Source organism: Nycticebus coucang, chromosome 1, assembly GCF_027406575.1.
Source record: "Nycticebus coucang isolate mNycCou1 chromosome 1, mNycCou1.pri, whole genome shotgun sequence".
Lineage (NCBI taxonomy): Eukaryota > Metazoa > Chordata > Mammalia > Primates > Lorisidae > Nycticebus > Nycticebus coucang.
The window spans coordinates 91,222,060-91,228,059 of NC_069780.1; positions in this window are offsets into that span (position 1 = coordinate 91,222,060).

Genomic DNA, 6,000 nt, shown 5'->3' on the forward strand with positions numbered 1-6,000 from the left:
GAGAAAGATTCCTAGTAAGCCTGTCGCTGACATTTAATAAGCTCCAAAGCATAAAAGAGAATTTCTCTCTCAGTGTTACTGGTTATAGAAGGAAGCATGCTCAGAGTTTCTAAATACCCTAATTGCTTTAGGAAGTACAAGTCTGAACCCAACGTCTCACACTTCAGGGTAGCGCTTGTTCTTCTAAAGAAACAGAAGCACTGGGCGGCACCTGTGGCTGAGTCGGTAAGGTGCCGGCCCCATATACCGAGGGTGGCGGGTTCAAACCCAGCCCCAGCCAAACTGCAACAACAAAAAAAATAGCCGGGTGTTGTGGCAGGCGCCTGTAGTCCCAGCTACTTGGGAGGCTGAGGCAAGAGAATCGCTTAAGCCCAGGAGTTGGAGGTTGCTGTGAGCTGTGTGACGCCACGGCACTCTACCTAGGGCCATAAAGTGAAACTCTGTCTCTACAGAAAAAAAAAAAAAAAGAAAGAAACAGAAGCACTGTTTCGTTAACTCTGGAAGCATTTTCCAAGGTTTTTATGATTTTCCCAGTGTGAAACTTCTTGGTAGCAACTTTAGCAATTGGAAAAAGAGAAAATATTTGGACTAATCTGAGACCCATAAAGTAAACTCATGGAAGCAAATGTCTGGCACCATTTCTAAAACTATGTGGAGTTACACAAGAACTGAAATGGTATAGCTAAGAGAGACCTTGCAGATAATCATCTAATGTAACTTTTTTATTGTGTAGCTTAAATTGGAGAAATTGAATAGCCTGGCCATGATTGATTAGAGATAATTATTGAAAAGACAAGACCGAAACTCAGACTTCTGTGCTCATTTTAACACCATCACTCACAACTCATGAGAATAAAAGAACACATTCATCCTTGGACACCCCCCCTGGTGAATTCCTTATAAAAACAAATTAAAAATTAAATTTCTTAAAATCCAAATGTTTAAAATATCTCTATAAACCATACAAGCAATATAAAACTAGTGACAGTGGTTGCCTCTAGATAAGGGAGCGGTTTGGCTGGATAAGAAGAGATAGGAAGAAAATTGATTTTTGCTGTGTATAGTCAGCCTTGCTTGTCCACAGGCTCCACACCCTTGGATGCCAGCAACCACAGATCAAAAATATTTGGGGGAAAAAAAACATAGAACATAGAAATAGAAAATAATCATACAATAATAAGAAATAATATAAATAAAAACAATGCAATATAACAACTATTCACATAGCATTTACATTGCATCATGTAGTATAAGTAATCTAGAGATGGTTTTAAATGTGTGGTAGTGTCTTTGTGAACTGAAACCTCTACCAGGACTATAGACACTAAGAAATCTGGGTATGAAGACAGTGGTTTTATGTCTTTTATGCATACATGCTAAAAATAATTTTAAAATTGTGATCAATAATGCTGAAAGGAGGATTGACTTTTTTTGTTAATTTTTTGCTATAGGAAATAATAGTAAAAAATAATTGCTAGGGTCCCACCCCAGGGCCAGGGTCCATTAAGACCTGTGGATCTGGTGGCAATTGACTGAGGAAATGTAAGGTTAGAAATGATGAGAAAGAAAGAGACAAGACACACAGAATAGAATTTTCAAAGGTGGGAGCACAGGGGACCACCCCGTGTTTGTGGGGTTCTGATGGTGGCCCTGAGTGTTTGTTCCATTCAGCTTTTATTGAAGGCTATTTTGCTCATTAGCCTAGAGGGTAGGCTGAGGAAAGGAACAAAAATGTCAGCAATTTCTCTGAGTAAGCATAGCAGCTTCCATTGTTTCTATAATCATTAAGGGTCTGAGCAGTCTTGAGAAATCCAGAACCTGAGCCTTGTGTGGGGGCAGCTGCCTGTATGTGGTCACATACACAGACCCGTTGGGGGTGGAGTGTTAATACTTGCTATTCCTCTATAGAGTAAAACACCACTGGCATCAATCTCCTCTGAAGAATCTGTGGGAGAGAGGAATTTTCCTCTCATCACTACCACAGAGGTCTTCCTCTGTAATAAGGGTTATAAGCCCTCCTACTCACAGGTCAGGGCTTGAGCTATTCCCTTGATCTCTGCCCCAGCCAAATACAAATCTCCACAATGGATATTTGCTTTGACCGTTAACTGGGTAGGAGACAGCCTAGTTAATGTTTCTTTCTAGGCCTTGCACACACAGCATCCTCTGTGGCCATTATTCCTTCAGAGTATTTACAGACCCAGCAGGGGTGATTGCAAGCTGTATCCCCAACAGGCCAAATTTCCAGGAAAAGAAGGAAACTTGCTCAGATAAGAAATTTAGCAGTAGCTGGTTTAAAGGTAAACTAGGTGACTTTCTTTTGTTCTGCCTTGCTTAGCTTACTTTTCTATTTTCCCCTTTTTCTGGAGGTGTTTTCCCTTGCGAAGAATGCAGCCTTTGGTCCTCATTGTGCCTGAATTAATAACACAAAAAGCCAATCAAAAAAGCATGCAGCCCAAAAAGTTAGGAATAAAGGCTTTATAGGAGTCTACCAAGAAGTTAAATAATTTAAAATATTGTGGAATCTGTGGATGTTACCTTGTATAACTATTTTGTAAAGGAGGTGGAGTCTTTGCAGATGTAAGGTCCTCCTATAGGTCCATCCTGAAATTAGGGATGTTTAGATCAGATTATCATGGAATAGCCAGGTAGGACCCAAATACAATTGCATTTATCCTTATAGAAGGGGGGCAGTGGGAGATGTGATGCACACAGAGTGGAGAGGGGAAAAGATGGTGCAGAGAGAGGGATCTGAAGATACTGGCCTTGAAGAGTGGAGTGATGCAGCCACAAGTCAGTGAAAGTCACAGCAACCAGAGGCTGCAAGAGGCTAGAAACAGATTCTCCCCTGGAGGATGTGCACCCTTGCTGCCACCTACATTTTGGCCCAGTGGTACCGTTTGGACTTCTGGCCTCAGAACTGTTAAGAGAATAAATTTCTGTTTCTTTAAGTAAAGGACAGAGAGGAGAGGAGAGGAGAGAAGGAGAGGAGAGGGGTGGGGAAAGGAGTGGAGAGGGAAAGAAAGAGAAAGAAAGGGAGAGAGAGAAAGAAAGAGAAAGAGAGGGAGGGAGGGAGGAAGAGAGGAAAGAAAGAAAAAGAGAATAGGGAGCATGTGTGCAGGTTATGTGCAAGTACTATGCCATTCTATGTACAGGACTTGAGCATCTTTGGAGTTGGGGTGGGGGTGTTGTGGAATCAGTACCCCCAAGGACACTGAGGGATGACTATACTCATTTTATAATCTTTTGAGTTTTGTACCATCTGACCATTTCTGTTCTTAAGCAGTACTTCAGTAACATAGATAGGTTAAAACTGCTAAAGAAATGCATGTTTATATGTGTATGTATGTACACATTCACATATGGAGACAAAGAAAGTAAAATCAAGTCAAGAACATAGTGAGTAAAGCAAGCAGACAGCCCTCAGAATGGGAGAAAGTATTTGCAGGTTATACCTCTGATAAATGTCTAATAACCAGAATCCACAGAGAACTCAAACGTATTAGCAAGAAAAGAACACATGACCCCATCTCAGGGTGGGCAAGGGACTTAAAGAGAAACTTCTCCAAAGAAGACAGACACACAATCTACAAACACATGAAAAAAAGCTCATCATCCTTAATCATCAGAGAAATGCAAATCAAAACTACTTTGAGATATCACCTAACCCCAGTAAGAGTAGCCCACATAACAAAATCCCAAAACCAGAGATGTTGGCATGGATGTGGAGAAAAGGGCACACTTCTACACTGCTGGTGGGAATGCACACTAATACGTTCCTTCTGGAAGGATGTTTAGAGAATACTTAGAGACCTAAAAGTATACCTGCCATTCGATCCTATAATTCCTTTACCCAGAAGACCAAAAATCACAATATAATAAAGACCTCTGTACCAGAATGTTTATTGCAGCCCAATTCATAATTGCTAAGTCATGGAAGAAGCCCAAGTGCCCATCGACCCACGAATGGACTAGCAAATTGTGGTACATGTATACCATGGAATATTATGTAGCCTTAAAGAAAGATGGAGACTTTACCTCTTTCATATTTACATGGATGGAGCTGGGACATATCCTTAGCAAAGTATCTCAGGAATGGAAGAAAAAGTATCCCATGTACTCAGCCCTGCTATGAAGCTAAATTATAGCTTTCACATGAAGGCTATAACCCAAGTATAGCACAAGACTATGGGGAAAGGGCCAAGGAAGGGGAAGGGAGAGGGGAGGTTAGGGTGGAGGGAGGGTAATGGGTGGGGCCACACCTGCGGTGCATCTTAGAATGGGTACAGGCAAAACTTACTAAATGCAGACTACAAATGTCTACGTACAGTAACTAAGAAAATGACATCAAGGCTACGTTGAACAGTTTGATGAGAATATTTCAGATTGTATATGAAACCAGCACATTGTACCCCTTGATTGCACTAATGTACACAGCTGTGATTTACCAATAAAAATAAATAATTATAAAAAATAAAAATAAATAAATAAATAGAAAGTAAAATCAAATCTTGTGTGCATTTGTGCCCATGTATTGTTTGCCAGGCACATTATATGCATATCTCATTCACACTGGGAGATGTTACAACAGCTGGTCTGTGATCTTTGCTTTTTTTCCCCTAATTAATGGGTGACCCCCTCGAGGAAATTAAAAAAGGCCAGATGATCCAATGCAATTTCCTTGTCAACATATTAAGTGAAGATCCAAGTAAAGGAACTCTGAGTTAATAATACTTGTTAAGAGGAACATGTTTATCTGTGGAATGTTTTTAACAGGATATTTCTGATTGAGTAAAATAAACTCCAGATCTATAGTGTTATAAGGCTTGACTCTTTGAGGTCAAAGGTCACATAAGCTGGAATATAAAAGCGGGTATGTGCTGTGTGTGGTGAGCCTGCAGTACTGTACTTTGAAGCCTCATATATTCTTAGGGATCCGAAAGTATGTGTCTGAGGCAGGAAGCAAGACTTGGGGAGCCAACATTAATATCCTGGAACTCCACCTGCCTTGACTGTGGCCTGTCTTCTTTTAAGTCTCTTCTTGCTTCACGGATTCTCAAAGGAAACTTACTTATGGATAAACAGCTCTTTTATGATGATTTGCAAGTAGATATTTTGTTAGAGAAACCTATCTGCAGAAGGGCACTCCTCTAATTATTTGTGAAAGAGAAGAAAAGGGAAGAGAAAAAAGATGGAACGAAAACTGTGTAAGCACCTAGTGGAAGCTGACCATTGACATCATCAGAAGATACTATTTTATCTCTCAAAATGCAAAAGGAGTAATATTTATCTGAGCACAGCTTGTGAAATCTAAATGTTGAATTAAGACAGATGATCATCATATTTGCTCTAGCTTATCAAATTCTTGTTTGAGAGGCTGTCATGTACAATAGATAGGATCTTAGCCTTTGCAGCCAGACTGAAGAGATTTGGATGCCTGCTCTGCTACTTGTTAGCTGTGAACTTGGTCAGGTTACTTAGCTGTGCCTTATTTTTCTCATCCAAAATTAGACCAGTATTACCAGTGTTACTAGAATTTCTTTCTTCAGGCGGCCCTTGGTCTCGGGCATTCTAAGAATGAACCCACGAACCACAGGTCAATGGTAAGATAGGATGTATTAGACAGAAAAGAATATAGAAGGAGTAAAAAGCATCATAGGTTCTGGACAGAGGACTAAAAATCACCAGAGCTTCTGGCAGAGGGAAAGACTCAAGTGGGAGGACCCCACATGAGTCCTTTATCTAGGGGGTGTCAGGTCTTGAGAACTACATTTGACCAGGACTTGGTAGATGGAAAGCTTTTTAAATGTTAATGAGTGTTATTGACAAATGAATGAATGCAGTCCCTCCTGCTCAGGACAAAAAGTCAAAGTGTTCCCTTCATGGAATTGCCCAGATCTAGGAAAACTGGGATGCCCTGTGCAGCCTTGAATGGGGAAACCCTGTATCACTGGTAAGCTCATAGAATTGTTATAAGGATTAAATGAAATAATATACATA